The 17,642-nt window shown below is 40.7% G+C and overlaps 1 protein-coding gene and 1 non-coding gene across 2 annotated transcripts in view; one reads left to right on the plus strand and one right to left on the minus strand.

The window, feature by feature from the left end:
- The window catches only part of LOC124606383, a 302,259-nt gene that overhangs the window by 273,580 nt on the left and 11,037 nt on the right, over positions 1-17,642 (minus strand). The gene's annotated exons all lie outside the window — the stretch shown is intronic.
- Trnat-ugu lies at positions 7,355-7,428 on the plus strand. The gene has a single exon. It is a non-coding gene; the product is annotated as a tRNA-Thr (tRNA).

Here is a 17,642-nt window from a genome sequence, read left to right on the forward strand (position 1 = left end):
TATATGAAGATATACATTCAGGTGTGGATAGAACCTCACTTTATTCCTGCATTGTGGACGAAGCAACAGACGTTTCAGATGCTTTACTGTTGCGAGACTAGTGGACTCCAGCGGCGACATTCACAAACATTTTCTGGTTTCCATGATGTTAGCCAAACTAGAACGACTACTGCTTTATCCACTGTGCTAAGCGACATGTGTCGAAATTGTGATATGAAGAACAAACTAGTGGCCCAAACTTGTGATGGTGCTTCCGTTCTGGCAGGAGAATTACATGGCCTGCAAGATAAGAGGCATGAAATTGCCCCAAGCTCTTTTTTCTCGCTGTATTGCACATCGTCTAAATTTAGTTTTGCAGTAGAGCTGTTCTTGTATAAAATCATGAAGGATTTTTTCTCCACACTTCAGGGTATTCCTACTTTCTTACACCGGTCTTCTGAACACACAGCAATTCTCGACAGTATTGTTGGTAAACACATTGCTTTGAATTGCGAAACTAGATAGAACCATAAAGCTAGAGTAATGCCTACCATTACGAAAACCGTCAACGCCTAATAGCGGTTTCAAATGAAATAACAGACAGCCCAGGCTCTAGTGCAACTAAGAAAAGCTTGTGCTTTCAAATATACTCTCCCAGACTTTGTTTTTCTCCCTCTGTTTTTCAAAGCATATTCTTAAAGACTGAACTGCTTTTCAACATTCTTCAGAAAAAAATAAATGCTACACAGTTTTGCAACAGTGCTGTCTCAGTATGCATAGCTTACACAAAAACTTAAAAATATCATCGACTTTTTAAATCCCACGTAACGACTGACTTATCTGAAAGCTGAAGTTTCGATGAATATAGCTGGAATGATAGATGAATACGCTGGAAATCGATAGATTTTAAAATACAAACAGGTGTACTTCGAGATACTGGATAATATTGGAACTCAACTGGAGAAAAGATTTTCACATTATGATAAAGCGCTACTCCTTAAACTAAGCGATAACACTCAGTTTGCCACTTACGGTCAGCATTTCCTGTAGACGGTGTGAATTCGTCATTACAAACGTATAGCGTGTCCTTCAGTCGCTCGCACTGGGGTGTAGAATTGGATACTGTATTTTCTGCCGAGTATAAAGATACATTTCACACTATCAGTTTGGGAGACTTTAGCAAAAGAATGATTGAGAATGAAAAGGACCAAATTCTTCCAGAAACTTTCAAACACTGTGTAATTTCTACGACTTCTGCAACAATTGCTTCAGTTGAAAGGAGTTTGTCTTGTCTTAAACGCATAAAAACTTATTTGGAGAACAGTTGGGCCCAGGGTCACTTATCACTTCTCGCGTATACCTCAATTGATAAACCAGTACTGCAAATACTTTAAATCCGAGATACATGTTACGACGATGATGTCGAAAGATTTAAAAGAAGAACTTTGTTTTACAAGTAACAATGCTCAAAAGCCCAATCTACCAGTTCCTTTGTCAATAAAAGCAACTGACATTATTAATAATATTACTATTACTGCTATTATTAGCTATAGCGGTAGCTTAATAATATTACTATTACTGCTATTATTAGCTATAGCGGTAGCAGTGGTAGTCGTCGTCAGCGTCATCTTAGTGGTGGTGGTGGTAGTCGTCGTCGTTAGGAAGAAAGAAAGGAGAGTTTCTAATGTGTATTCTGGCCTCTCCAAAATTCAGACCCATGATTCGCCACCGGCCGAGGAGACACTCAGGAATCGCCTTATGCACAGACTCTCGAGACATTGCGAAATTCTTGGTCGTGACGACCTTAGGATTTTGAGTAATTTTTAGTGGACTTTTTCACTTGCTCGTCGAGGACAAGAATCTTGCCTCCTGATGTCCTTTCGAGATAGTAATCGATTCCCGGAGTTCCCTTTGATGTTCGCTCTTCCCCTCTGATACAAGGCTACAGTTGGGCTATCATGAGGACTTGGTAGCAATTGATTTTTCATGTCAATGGCTTTTGCGTCAATATGACGAGCCACTGTATCGTCTTCGACTTCAGACTCAACGCACATTTTGGTAGCTGCAGGAAGAAGTAATTTCTCCCCAATACTGTGTGTGGTTTGGATTTTGCAGTTAAGCAGGATACCTCAAGTATGCTCTAAGAGCTTTCTTAGAAGCTGACACCTGTTTTTGAGGAATCTGACAGGTCTGGATGTTTTGTGTGCAGAATAGAGCGAAATGAATCAATTTCAGCTTTTCTCCTTTCAACATCTCTGACTCTTCCATTATGCGCAAATCGAAGCTCTATGAATTTTTATCTCTTTAAGCTTGCGGCAAATAGTTCGTTGATGCACTAAATTATCTGATGGTAGAGTGCTACTTTGGTCTCAAATCTCTGAGGGGTGTTCCGCCGTAAACGTGGCATATTGGAATTCATTTTTGATGTTTAGGGGCACCCACATCGCCCAGTACGCTGAGTCGCAGATTGCTACGGACTGGGAAGAATTATACAGAGTACTTTATTCATTTTATTTTTTCAACTGATTCCTCCATATCGCATGTTTTACTTAGTCGAATTTTCTAAACACATTGCATACATGGTAACTTGACAATCATCAGGCACAGGGGTCTAATAATCAGCTTAGCAGTATTATAATAAAAAATAAATGTATACATTGAATATTTTCCTATGTGTTTTGTAACAATTTAATATGCTTCTTGTGCCTTCAAACTATTTACTGTATGCAGCCTCCACTTTGTCCACATGGGTTAAGACAAACACAGCGCTGGCAAGCGTGTGGTTAAGATCAGTATGGCACAAAGACTAGCAATATGTATATACGTTTCAGGAGGCAGCTGAAAGACGTCTGTAAACGTGAAAGAGCCTGTTATCGGAGCCAAACACATGGATTACGACGTTTTCACTTCAGCACCATGACATAGCTAAAGTACGAATAATGTCGAAAACCCACAACCGTAAACACTTACCACTAACACGCAGACCTAAATTAGCAGCGATACAGAAATTGTTTGAAAAAATCAGCACATATGTATACGTCTACACCACTACTATGCAATTCACTATGTATGTGTGTGTGTGTGTGTGTGTGTGTGTGTGTGTGTGTGTGTACATGTTGTGTTACACCGCTTCAAGCACAGCAACTATTCTTTCGTACCGCATCTCAAATTGGCAACTGTTTCAGAACGTGTACAGTGTGCTACAGGAGGAATAGTAAATATAATAGGAGGTGGGAGTATAGACTAAACCGAATGATACATTCGATATAACATGTGTCCACTTTTCATTTGTTACAGATATGCGGCTGGTTACAGAGATAAGTTTTCATTGTGCTTGATGGTACTCCAATTGCTATTGCTTTGTTTATTGATTGTCAGTTTTCGATTGAAGTTAAGGCTGAGGCGTTGTGCTTGAGATTACATAATTGTAATCAAGATCTGTTAGCCTGTTCTACTGTATCGTTTTAGCGTCTTCTTACGGGGCCACATTATCTAGAATTTCCTGGAAAGGAGCTGCCAGCATTATTGGAAGAGGCTCCTTTCGCTACAGCGATGAGTATGCTCTTCCAGTGTGTTGGAGCTCTTGTACAAACTAGTCGTAAGGTGGCACGTAATCTAAACCTCACATTCCTCGCGAAACCGCTGGAGCCGTGCTCGCTAGCACACACCAGATAAGCCATTTCGAATTCTGTTGGTGAAGTAAATTTTCACTGCCAATATTAGATTAGCAAGGGGAAGAGACGTGGTGCCGGAAAGTTCCTGGTCAGTAGTCTTTGCGCCAGTATCTTGGATTAAATTCAAAAACCTCTCCGCAGTGTCTCATGGAGCGAGGGCATGTGACACTGTTGATTGAGATCCTTCAGTGGGATGGGGACGTTGATCTCGGCGGCTCCTTTGTGCTGTTGTGGTAGAGAAGGCCGCGTGCCGTCATCCGGGTTTCACCCTTTCCCTTCTCTCATCATCATCATCATCATCATCATCATCATCATCATCACATCATCGTCATCACCATACAACAACAAAGTAACACTATTCAATATACACATCCATTACTCTCGCCTACACATTACAAATACACATATGACACAAGTGTCAAAAATCCGCAAGGAAAGGGGCCCATGAACGCGGAGGAAGAACGCTCTTTCTTACCGGCGGCTGAATCCACCCTGTGGGATATCCCGGCCAACAGTGCTATACGATATTCACTCCTATAGTCCCCAGAAGATGGAGCGGCAGAAATGAGCACATTTCTTGACCGCCAAGATCCCCGGATTTACCCCTTTAGATTTTTGGCTGCGGGGGTGGTTGAAATTAGTGTGTACAAAGAAAAAGCAAACACAAGACATTAACAGATCCTTCGGATTACGAACAGTGCTGCCTTCATAAAGGACCTCCTAGTGGAGCTTCACGTGGTGTTACGAAGATACGTCTACAGTGCACTGAAGTCGAAGGTAGAAATTATGATAGTCAAATTTGAGCTTAATGATTTGCGTTTACTTAACACATCGTGTGAGTATTTGTTTGGGTTACAACTAGAGTTACGGTCAACGAAAACTAAAGTTCGTTAGTTTTGTACAGTATGTAAATGACGTAGTAACCTGCAGTTTTGGTAGCATTGGTAGGGAAATAAACATAAATGAATGTGTAAAAGAGGAACTGGGAAGCGACAACTTCTCCTTGTTTAAAGCGGTTATTAATGATTCTGTCAACAGCTGCAGTTTGTCTGTCTGTCGTTTTTTTCCCACGTAATCAGAACCGCACATCATTCTGTGTTATTCCACTGCGAATTTTATATCCTTACCCACTACTCGTAAACTGCGTTTTATAAGCAATGAAAGTTAATTAATAGCTCACATTCCTCACTTTTATGTAACCAAAGCAATTACTTGTGGTGCAAACACAGTTTGCAAGCACATACATAAAAATGTATATAATAATTATTCTTATTTCGTACTCAGTAGAATATATGTCATCATGATCAAAGGCAAGAGTTTCCTGTTACTGTTGATAAATGTTGTTTATGAATAACAGAAACATGTCGAAGCGACCCTTTACATACCCTCACTCGTGTTCTAAATGGTACACCACTTCCAGTATCTCAGGGAATCTAGGAAGACACTGACTGCATACATAAACAAAGCCATCGATTTGATTAGTCACCAGACAGATATGCAACACACCTTATATTCAGGTAATGTTGGTACGATCTTAACTGACCAAGGCTGGTAGGAAAACTACCACAGTCTACACTTACTTATGACAGTCTAGAGTAAACAACGGTAGTTCTACGACTCTAGTTACAGCTGAATCTCTTCTCTAGCCAACAAAAAGTGAACACACGTTATGCAGAATGTTTTGTTCGAATTTACGCTACCAACCCCTAAAATATTTGCTATTCGGCCTGAAATACCTTGTATGTTCATTAATGTCCTAGGACATTTTTTCAAAAATTAGTGCAAAATACGTATTGTGAAAGTAGTAACTGAATGCTGCTATTAACTCAGCCCAAACTTCTGTGTTAGCAGAAAAATGTTTCCCTGCTCTGGTTCCTTAGCCGGCCTGAGTGGCCGAGCGGTTCTAGGTGCTACAGTCTGGAACCGCGCGACCGCTACGATCGCAGGTTCGAATCCTGCCTCGAGCATGGATGTGTGTGATGTCCTTAGGTTAGTTAAGTTTAAGTAGTTCTAAGTTCTAGGGGACTGATGACCTCACAAGTTAAGTCCCATAGTGCTCAGAGGCATTTGAACCAGATTCTATGGTTCCTTAAAGGCAGCACACTATGATTAGCAAGCACTTGTCTGACAGGTGGCACTATAACAGAAATGAGGCATCACAGTAAGAAGTAACAAATAACTTTTTATAAGAGTATGTTACCAAATGGTTCTTACCTTTGTCGCAATTTGAGGTATGGCACTTTATGTTTGAAATCTAACACAGTGAAATCTAAATAACTTTGGTGTCACTTGGTAGTCTGTAGTATTGTCGCTGTAACTGATTGTAATTGTGCAGACAATCAGTTAATGGTCCTTGTCCTCCATAAAGAGCGACTGCAGGCTCTGAACTGAACTGTTTTATTATTGGTTTTAGACTGCCCGAGTGTCTGTGGCACGTCGTGTGTAACGTCTGTTGGCAGAAAAATTTCAATGTTCGTCAGTACGAGGCGGAAGCAATGTAGTCAACGGTTGTCAGTGCCCCCTATGGCAGCTGTCCACACTATCGGTGGACGTATATGACGAGCTGGAGTAGTGATGCAGAAGCAGGAAGAGGTCCAGGCTTGTGAGCTCCATCTGGAGGCTGCTGCACAGAGCTGAGAGACGCCTGGTGGGTGGCTGTGCCCTTATTGCGGAGGCCTATCACTGTATTTGTTGAGTACCTCCTGCTTGGTAGGCAACATCATGAATATAATATTAGGAACAAAGACAACTTCTACATAAACTACGGTGGTCAAATACGGCACCAAAAGGACTAAAGATACACTTGGAAACAGTCTAGCAGGGCATAACAGTACCTTATGGGTAATGTGATGCAATTTAAGGATAATTAAATCGAAAACCTTAGCTGCCGACAGGTGTTGTTGATATACATCAATGGGGATAGTTGAAAATATGCGCCCCGACCGGGACTCGGACCCGGGATCTCCTGCTTACATGGCAGACACTCTATCCATCCTTTTTTTTTAGTTTTTTTTTTTTTTTGTTCGGTGTTGTTCGTTGCGTTTGGTCTGGGCGGACGTCACATGACATCCGTTCAATTTGATCGTTGATTCCCTTACTCAGATTTTTTATTACAGAGGGCCATCGCCTCTCTGACCAAACACGCTGAGCTACCGTGCCGGCTCCATTTGAGCCACCGAGGTCGCAGAGGATACTGCGACTGCAGGGACTTATCCCTTGCACGCTTCCCGTGAGACCCACATTCCCAACTGTCCACAACCTACATCCGTAGTGTCCTTAATAGATATTTGCCCATTCACTCATTACTCGCGCCTGACTAAGCTAACGAGTTCCGTAAGAGTTCGGGCAAAGCGTGCACATTCGTAACGAGTGAATGGGTAAATATCTATTAGGAATACTACGAATGTAGGTTGTGGACAGTTGGGAATGTGAGTCTCACGGGAAGCGTGCAAGGGATAAGTCCCTGCAGTCGCAGTATCCTCTGTGCCCTCGGTGGCTCAAAAAAAATTGTTCAAATGGCTCTGATCACTATGGGACTTAACATCTGAGGTCATCAGTCCCCTAGAACTTAGAACTACTTAAACCTAACTAACCTAAGGACATCACACACATCCATGCCCGAGGCAGGATTCGAACCTGCGACCGTAGCGGTCGCGCGGTTCCATACTGAAGCGCCTAGAACCGCTCGTCCACTACGGCCGGCCTCGGTGGCTCACATGGATAGAGCGTCTGCCATGTAAGCAGGAGATCCCGGGTTCGAGTCCCGGTCGGGGTGCACATTTTTCACCTGTCACCATTGATGTATATCAACAACACTTGTCGCCATCTAAGGGTTTCGATTTAATTATCATTTGTTTCTAGGGAAGCTGCACAGTCATCAATGGTATCTGTTCTTTCGGGAACAGGTACCATCTTCATATATGGAATTAAGGACATTACGCTGGACAACGTATTCTGGTCTGTTGAAGAGTATCTTCAGAGAAACACTTGAAATTAATATTTTAAGGTATTTATTGGTTGGCTGTAATACGGTTCATAATGTTAAACGTTACAGTGTATTGAACTTGAAGAAAATGTACAATCAACGTTTTTTCATATCCCAGAGAATCTCCACAGGATTCACATGACACGGGAAGTGGCCCTTGAGAAACAAATTACTAATTTACGCCATTCAGAACTGATAAAATGATATCATACTCATCAGCACAAATAGAAGTTGCCATAAGATATATATTCATAACATTTCATCTTCTCTGGATGTTGCCTTTATTTTCTTCCATCCATGTTGTCGCTCATATCTTATTTTTTATGCTTTGAAAGCATACTAAATTTAATGTTTCATTCTTAAAACAGTTTCTTTCTGCCAGTTCCGATCCTCTGATATTTCTAGGTTTTTTCTTATTTTTGTAATCCCTACTACTGTTGAGTTCTTTTACCAGAAATAAAGAAATACTTGTTTTGTTAGCCTGTTCATGTTAATATGATAGTGATGTTCAAAGAATGTCAACATTCCTTTAGCAATTACTTCTGATATCCGTCACACATTTCAGTAGATATTCTCATTACTTCTCATTTTCCAGTTGTTTACGTTGCAATCACTTTTTTGATGATTCTTCTTTCAGATACCTCTATTCTGTCAATTTGTATTTCATTGTTAACGATTCACATGCGTAGAAACATACTGGTACTACCCATGTGGTATAGTGTTTTAGTTTTGCATTTCAAGAGCTGTACTACTTAGTGAAGATATTTTTAGCTTAACCATGTTCTCTTTCCAGTTTATTAAATCTTACAGTTATTGCAAACCGTTCTTCTCCATTCCGCTGTACAGTTTCTCAAAGATGTTTGTCGGATTCGGATGAGAGATCTAAAGGTTTTCCTGGCGACGAGAAAAATGATACATCAGAGAAACAGAATAATAGATAATTTTTTATGTTCATGGAGAACATGCGAGGTGCATTGCCCTGTTCTTTTGTTTCGTTTATCAATAGAGTTTGTAATTGTAGCAGGTGATAGGAAGCAGCTCTTAGTGAGGTTTCAAGCCTATTACCATTCTCTCCCCCTTGCCAGAGCAAAGACCCGCATATTTCTTAATGGAAACGAGGAGGTGGTCACTAGTAGCGTCCTCGTGGGCAAGTCATCCAGTTATGTGTTTGTACCAGTACAGTTTCTGCATAACTGATCAAATCAAATTTTTATCTCAATAGTATCTTCAATTGCTTTTGGTCATATCGAGCGTATGTTTTCGCAGCCTGTATTATCGATAGGTTTAATGACGCTTGCAGCTTCACTATACTGTGACAGTGCATACTTGATGTTTCACGAAGGTTTATGAAATTATCATCAAAAAATAACAAATAAGTGTTTTATTGTAAGGTTAATTCTTGTATCATTTTCTTTATTTGCGAGATGCGTCTGCGCACAGGAAGAGTTCGTTTACCTTCTATGGTAGATAAGTGATGCAATTGTGCTTCACATTTTTCCAATAAGCGGTATTTTATTGGGTTGTAATCAATAAAGCACGTGAAAAAGAAAAGACATATGAAAGAATTAGTCTTTTTTATGCATGGTGCGACACGCGCATTAAATTTCTTTAAAAAAGTCGTTTACCCTCCTAAGTTGTCTTTTACATCTAACAAACAGTATTTCATTGGAGGAAGGCAATGGCAGACCACCTCCGCTAGGACCTTGCCTAATACGGCGGTGCGAGTGTACCGCATCGTCCCCTATGCTCCTCGGAATATGGGACCTCATCATCATCATCATCATCATATAGCTAATTTCGTCCCCTTGGGCATCATCAAGCAACGTGGTGATAAAAACAACAACACAAGTTACGAGCAGCTTTGCACAAACAAGAAACAAAACATTAAATTCCTCAGTAACTTACATCACACAAAAGTACATTTCACAAAATATATTATTTATGTATAATGTAAGTAACAGGGACAGCTATTATATTAACACTACAAAACACTGGTATAGTGAACCTTAAACGAACAAAACTGTTTTTATGTAAGTGTTTTATAAGTTTATAAAAAACACGTTGAGCATATTTTATAAGATCTAGTGGCTATTCCACTAGCTAGAAGAAGTTTAGTACTATCTTCGTCACATCCGCCTATTTACACATCTGAACAATATTTGTAGTTGTAAAATCTTATGAATCCAATGAATTTGTATGACAGCTGCATATAGATATTTTGCAGATCTTCGAGAATCAATTATCAGCTATGCAACTGATTCAATGGAAGAAACTGCGGACAGACTGAACCAACCTAAAAGGCGATCTCGGTGAAAAATAGATACTTTCATTTTGACAATACAGCGTTTCACTGAATGTCTGAAACGTTTCTCCTGCCTCTCGTAGGTATTACTGCTTAGAAAAGACACACCTCAAAGTTATTGACTCAAAAATGTCTTAGAAAATAGCAAAGTTCAGTTTTTTTAATGGGTCGTTAGCCATGTTTTCCCATGTACCGGATCTTCCTTGACAACTTGTTTCTTATATAAAAAGAGATACCATGGCTTTGAGGGGCAAGCTGAGAACTGTGGATTATAAAGCAGCACGGACAAAAAATGGACTACGCATCTGCTCTGAGGCTGTACGACGCTTCCGCCAAAGGCGGGAAGAGGCCATTCTAAGCGGCCGCTGATGTAATGAGCAGGACGACTGGCACAACTCGTCACACAGGCGGACGGTGAAAGCCGCCTAGGACTTTTCTAGTTTAAACTTGATTGGAAAAGGACAACAACCAAGTCCCGTGCACCTGGCGAAAACGTACCTTACGTCGATTCAAAAAGTGTACGCTAGTATTCAGTGTGTTTGCTATCAATGAATCGCTTTGGCTGACCTAAGAAGTCGGAGAACCAGTAGCCGAATGCAACGGGCCTTATAACAATAGACAGTAGTTTTTCGGGCAGATGAACACACCATCTAACGCAACCTGCATCGCTAGCATTGTTCTTCAGTCACGTACATCATCATAATCTCTGGTAACATACGGAAAATCCGTGACTGTGTGACGTCTCGATGACATAATTCGACCAACTAGAGATCCTCACGGCCTGCTGTAATATGACCAAATGATGACGACGGGAAAGTCGTCGAACCCTGGAGACTGGCAAATCTGACGAGACAAGAACTCAGTGAAACATTTATTCTAGAAAGCTGCCGTGAAAAACAACGTTCTCAAATATCCCTGCTGCTGTTGTGCAATGAGGGAAGTATATTCTCTTTATTTTCTACTAATGTTTTATCTATCAACTTCATACGACCCCTTAAGGAAAACAGTCCGTAAAAGTGAGATGCTTCGTTCGCGACTGACATGGCTCTCCTCTTCCAGTCCATCGATGAGGATATCTGTTGTTCAGGTTTTCACGATCATCGCTATTTAAGTGGGATAATGCATCATCATGTAGAAACCACATCCTCTAGTGGACAACTGTGCCTGAACATCTAGAATGAACACCAAGTAGCGTCCAGAGGGTGTTGCATATAACAGCCTTTAAATTTATTTTTACCATTGTAGCACACACGTTGACAGAGAATTGTTCCTAGTCATTTGATAATGAGAGTGGGATAGTTTTTGTCACACATGAAAGCACTATTACTGTTGAGCAACTTTAGAAAGTTCTAAAGAAGAGTATTTCGCTGTTTAATCTCTTCACAGAACTGAATTCTGGGTTCAAAGTTATTTGGACCCTTTCCTTGTCCCCATTCTTTTTTGGTAACCGTTGCCCCACCAGTGATGTACACCCACTACTGTTCGAAGTATGCATTTCATGTGCAAGTTGACAACTGCTTATTGATGAATATTCTCCTACACGATACAAACCCATTACTTCAAATTCGACAGGGTGAACAATTAATTGTTGAAAATCTCGGCCAGCTCTCTGTGGCCTGAATGACGTGGTTTTTCCTATGTTTCTACACATGACGATACATTTCTTGCAGCTTGGTTGACATTATTCTCGATTTTTTCCTCTTTCCATTCGTTCTGGTTCCTGGGCGTTACATCCGGCAAGACCTAAAATTAAACTGATGTCTGTGACTCCCTTTAAAGATTAAACCTTCATTATCGCCTCCCAGTCATGAACTATAAACGATATCGTGGGCACATAAAAGGCGATTGTGTATTGTCATTCAAGGTAGCTCTACCAACTTTATTGCGAAAGTCAGCTGTTCGTTATGAAACACATTTCACGGATTACTCGTTGAGAAACTCGCATCACATGAAATTTGCATTCCCTGTCATTGCTCCGTCGTCTCAAAACACTCAGACAAGATCTGACTATAATTTTGACAGTGAAGTTTCTGAATTCTGTGTAATCTGAGTGCCTACTCTTTTCAGTTCAGTAACATACCGACCACATAATGTCGAGATGTATTCACGTATAGTTTTTTAGTGGTACAGTACAATTTCCACACAAAAATTGCAGTCTCTTTCGACTGTTGCCAAAAAGAAACTGACAGATGCCATGTTGTATTAACTGAAGACATTAAGTTTGTAAATGAGACCTGGCTGATGTTATGCACTTATTTGTGAAGGTCCTTCTTGGTCACAAGAATTTTAAGAGTCAGGATTACTGGTTTCGGCTACTGCCATCTTCAGATCATAAAATATTCTGATTTAGATATCAACCTACTCATATTTACTTATTATGTATCTACATATATAGATTTTGACGTTGACACCTAAATCAGAATCTTTTATGATCTGAAGATGGAAGTAGCCGAAACCAGTTACCATGAATTAAAAATTTGTGTTATCGAGACGGACATTTACAAATAAGTGCCATGCGGCAGGCATAGAAGATGACCCATCGCAAAGGAAGACAAAATATAAGTTAAAACTTTACAGAACAATGTGCAACTTAAATTGACCACTTTCAATATGCATTCGGAACTTGGATGCCCACCTTATTTACCTAGTATTCCTTTACTTTAGTCTCTGAGTGGAGTACACGGATTATCAGTTTGCCGTATAAGCCCAGAGTATTTTTAGATGTTCTTCGGAACAGAATTACGCCGTATAACCCATGGAGTAAAGCATCATATTTTAGATGTTTTGTATTTTTAACTTAAAAAAAGACTGGGTAGTGGCTATCCGAGGAAGTGTCCCTTTAAGGCACATGCCACTGTAGACCATACTAATTTTACAGACGTAAACTCCGGAACATTAGAATCTGTTGTGAATCTTTTCCGCACATTTAGTAATTTATGGCAGTCACTGTGAAGCGAAACAGCCCGATAGTCTCCGAACACAAGGTTAGAGGCAAGCTTCTAGAACTTGTGACATCTCTAAATAACTACGAGTAGCACTGCAGAGCAATACAAAATGGGGACAAACTTGTATAAACTGCGGTACGAAAGACATAGATTCGTTGGAAGGCTTCTGGGAAATTGAGCTGTATCTGTTAACAAAAAATGCATACAAAACGCTAGTTTGACAAGTTCTGGAGTCTAGTTCGAATTTTACAGTAGGGAAGACATCAGACATCGAATTCAGATAAGAGCTATTAGAACTGTAATACGATCAGAACACGACATACGAAAGTGTAACGGAGATACTTACAGTCAGCGAACTTACCGAATCTTTGAAAGACTTCACTCTCGGGAAACATCGTTGGATAAAGAGAGAACTGGCATTCACGACAGTCCGTGCACTCTTCTGGTTCGTACATCGCCTGCACGACCTATAAATACAAGGTACGGCTTTTCCTCCTTTCGCGTCTGTGATTCGCCATGACTATCAATGCAGGATCGCGCTCTGCTTGTACAGCTGTATTACGCGAGTGATGACTGTGCACGCGTCGTTCTGCAGAAATTCCGGACACTGAAGGATTTGAATAAAGGCTTTGGTCTAATGATTGCCGTGGTTCTGGAGAAAATGATTCGGAAATTCGAAAACAGGGGTTCTTTTGGTGTGCAACTAGGTTGTTGTGTTGTTGTGGTCTTCAGTCCTGAGACTGGTTTGATGCAGCTCTCCATGCTACTCTATCCTGTGCAAGCTTCTTCATCTCCCAGTATCTACTGCAACCTACATCCTTCTGAATCTGTTTAGTGTATTCATCTCTTGGTCTCCCTCTACGATTTTTACCCTCCATGCTGCCCTCCAATACTAAATTGGTGATCCCTTGATGCCTCAGAACATGTCCTACCAACCGATCCCTTCTTCTGGTCAAGTTGTGCCACAAACTTCTCTTCTCCACAATCCTATTCAATACTTCCTCATTAGTTATGTGATCTACCCATCTAATCTTCAGCATTCTTCTGTAGCACCACATTTCGAAAGCTTCTTTTCTCTTCTTGTCCAAAGTAGTTATCGTCCATGTTTCACTTCCATACATGGCTACACTCCATACAAATACTTTCAGAAACAACTTCCTGACACTTAAATCTATACTCGATGTTAACAAATTTTTCTTCTTCAGAAACGCTTTCCTTCCCATTGCCAGTCTACATTTTATACCCTCTCTACTTCGACCACCATCAGTTATTTTGCTCCCCAAATAGCAAAACTCCTTTACTACTTTAAGTGTCTCATTTCCTAATCTAATTCCCTCAGCATCATCCGACTTAATTCGACTACATTCCATTATCCTCGTTTTGCTTTTGTTGATGTTCATCTTATACCCTCCTTTCATGACACTGTCCATTCCGTTCAACTACTCTTCCAAGTCCTTTGCTGTCTCTGACAGAATTACAAGTCATCGGCGAACCTCAAAGTTTTTACTTCTTCTCCATGGATTTTAATACCTACTCCGAAATTTTCTTTTCTTTCCTCCACTGCTTGCTCAATATACAGATTGAATAACATCGGGGAGAGGCTACAGCCCCGTCTTACTCCCTTCCCAACCACTGCTTCCCTTTCATGTCCCTCGACTCTTATAACTGCTATCTGGTTTCTGTACAAATTGTAAATAGCCTTTCGCTGCCTGTATTTTACCCCTGCCACCTTTACAATTTGAAAGAGAGTATTCCAGTCAACATTGTCAAAAGCTTTCTCTAAGTCTACAAATGCTAGAAACGTTGGTTTGCCTTTCCTTAATCTTTCTTCTAAGATAAGTCGTAAGGTCAGTATTGCCTCACGTGTTCCAGTATTTCTACGGAATCCAAACTGATCTTCCCCGAGGTCGGCTTCTACTAGTTTTTCCATTCGTCTGTAAAGAATTTGTGTTAGTATTTTGCAGCTGTGGCTTATTAAACTGATTGTTCGGTAATTTTCACATCTGTCAACACCTGCTTTCTTTGGGGTTGGAATTATTATATTCTTGTTGAAGTCTGAGGGTATTTCGCCTGTTTCATACATCTTGCTCACCAAATGGTAGACTTTTGTCAGGACTGGCTCTCCCAAGGCCGTCAGTAGTTCCAATAGAATGTTGTCTACTACGGGGGCCTTGGTTCGACTCAGGTCTTTCAGTGCTCTGTCAAACTCTTCACGCAGTATTGTATCTCCCATTTCATCTTCATCTACATCCTCTTCCATTTCCATGATATTGTCCTCAAGTACATCACCCTTGTATAGACTCTCTATATACTCCTTCCACCTTTCTGCTTTCCCTTCTTTGCTTAGAACTGGGTTTCCATCTGAGCTCTTGATATTCATGCAAGTGGTTCTCTTTTCTCCAAAGGTCTCTTTAATTTTACTGTAGGCAGTATCTATCTTACCCCTAGTGAAATAAGCCTCTACATCCTTACATTTGTCCTCTAGCCATCCCTGCTTAGCCATTTTGCACTTCCTGTCGATTTCATTTTTAAGACGTTTGTATTCCTTTTTGCCTGCTTCATTTACTGCATTTTTATATTTTCTTCTTTCATCCATTAAATTCCATGTTTCTTCTGTTACCCAAGGATTTCTACTAGACCTCGTCTTTTTACCTACTTGATCCTCTGCTGCCTTCACTATTTCATCCCTCAAAGCTACTTATTCTTCTTCTACTGTTTTTCTTTCCCCCATTCCTGTCAATTGTTCCCTTATGCTCTCCCTGAAACTCTGTACAACCTCTGGTTCTTTCAGTTCATCCAGGTCCCATCTCCTTAAATTCCCACCTTTTTGCAGTTTCTTCAGTTTTAATCTACAGGTCATAACCAATAGATTGTGGTCAGAGTCCACAGCTGCCCCTGGAAATGTCTTACACTTTTAAAACCCGGTTCCTAAATCTCTGTCTTACCATTATATAATCTATCTGATACCTTTAAGTATCTCCTGGGTTCTTCCATGTATACAACCTTCTTTCATGATTCTTAAACCAAGTGTTAGCTATCATTAAGTTGTGTTCTGTGCAAAATTCTAACAGGCGGCTTCCTCTTTTCTTTCTTAGCCCCAATCCATATCCACCTACTGTGTTTCCTTCTCTCCCTTTTCCTAATACCGTTTCCAGTCACCCATGACTATTAAATTTTCGTCACCCCTCACTATCTGAATAATTTCTTTTATTTCATCATACATTTCTTCAATTTCTTCGTCATCTGCAGAGCTAGTTGGCATATAAACTTGTACTACTGTAGTAGGCGTGGGCTTCGTATCTATCTTGGCCACAATAATGCGTTCATTATACTGTTTGTAGTAGCTTACCCGCATTCCTATTTTCCTATTCATTATTAAACCTACTCTTGCATTACCCCTATTTGATTTTGTGTTTATAACCCTGTAGTCACCTAACCAGAAGTCTTGTTCCTCCTGCCACCCAACTTCACTAATTCCCACTATATCTAACTTTAACCTATCCATTTCCCTCTTTAAATTTTCTAACCTACCTGCCCGATTAAGTGATCTGACATTCCACGCTCCGATCCGTAGAACGCCAGTTTTCTTTCTCCTGATAATGACATCCTCTTGAGTAGTCCCCGCCTGGATATCCGAATGGGGGACTATTTTACCTTCGGAATATTTTACCCAAGAAGACGCCATCATCATTTAACACTACAGTAAAGCTGCATGCCCTCGGGAAAAACTACGGCCGTAGTTTCCCCTTGCTTTCAACCGTTCGCAGTACCAGCACAGCAAGGCCGTTTTGGTTATTGTTACAAGGCCAGATCAGTTAATCATCCAGACTGTTGCCCTTGCAACTACTGAAAAGGCTGCTGCCCCTCTTCAGGAACCACACGTTTGTCTGGCCTCTCAACAGATACCCCTCCGTTGTGGTTGCACCTACGGTACGGCTATCTGTATCACTGAGGCACGCAAGCCTCCCCACCCACGGCAAGGTCCATGGTACATGGGGGGAGGGTGCAACTAGGTAGAGGGAGGAAACGAATTGATTCGATGTCAGTGGAAGCAGTGGCCACAATAATACAGGAGGAGACGAATGGTGGTGTGCAAACGGAGAACTTCCAGAACATTGGACATACCCGTGAGCACGGTGCGTAAACCCCTTCTTTGCTATCCATTCAAATGCGAACAGGAATTCCGCCTTATGCAAGACACTTTTTTTCTGTTTTGTTTCGCCCAGACATGTTTCAGCACATTTTGTGCTATTTTCAGTGGGTTATTTTTTATTTTCTAAATGTAAAATTGTTGTTACATATTAACATTTAGCGAAACTTTTGGTATATAATATTTACAATTGTAAATATGTAACAACAATTTTACAGTTAAAAAATAAAAAAAAACCCACTGATGATAGCACAAAATGTGCTGAAACATGTCTGGATGTAACAAAACAGAAAAAAGGTGTCTTGCATAAGGCGGAATTCTTCTTCCCATTTCTTAGCAAGCACGGACATAATAAGAAGAACTGCAACATCACAATATGATTATATCCATTCAAAATTACCCATGTGCACAAGTTGCTTCCGTTGACCTGCCAGCAAGTTAGACCTTCGCTTTAGCATTTCTTGCTCGCATGGAAGTGGACAATGATTGCCCGTGGAAGATTTTGTGGATAGACGAAGCCCATTTCCAACTGACAGAATATGTGAATACAGAATTGTCAAATATGGGAAACGGAAAATCCACTCGCAAATCAACCAGTACCGCTTCA

The sequence above is a fragment of the Schistocerca americana genome, chromosome 3 (assembly GCF_021461395.2).
Source record: "Schistocerca americana isolate TAMUIC-IGC-003095 chromosome 3, iqSchAmer2.1, whole genome shotgun sequence".
In the NCBI taxonomy this organism is placed as follows: Eukaryota; Metazoa; Arthropoda; class Insecta; order Orthoptera; family Acrididae; genus Schistocerca; species Schistocerca americana.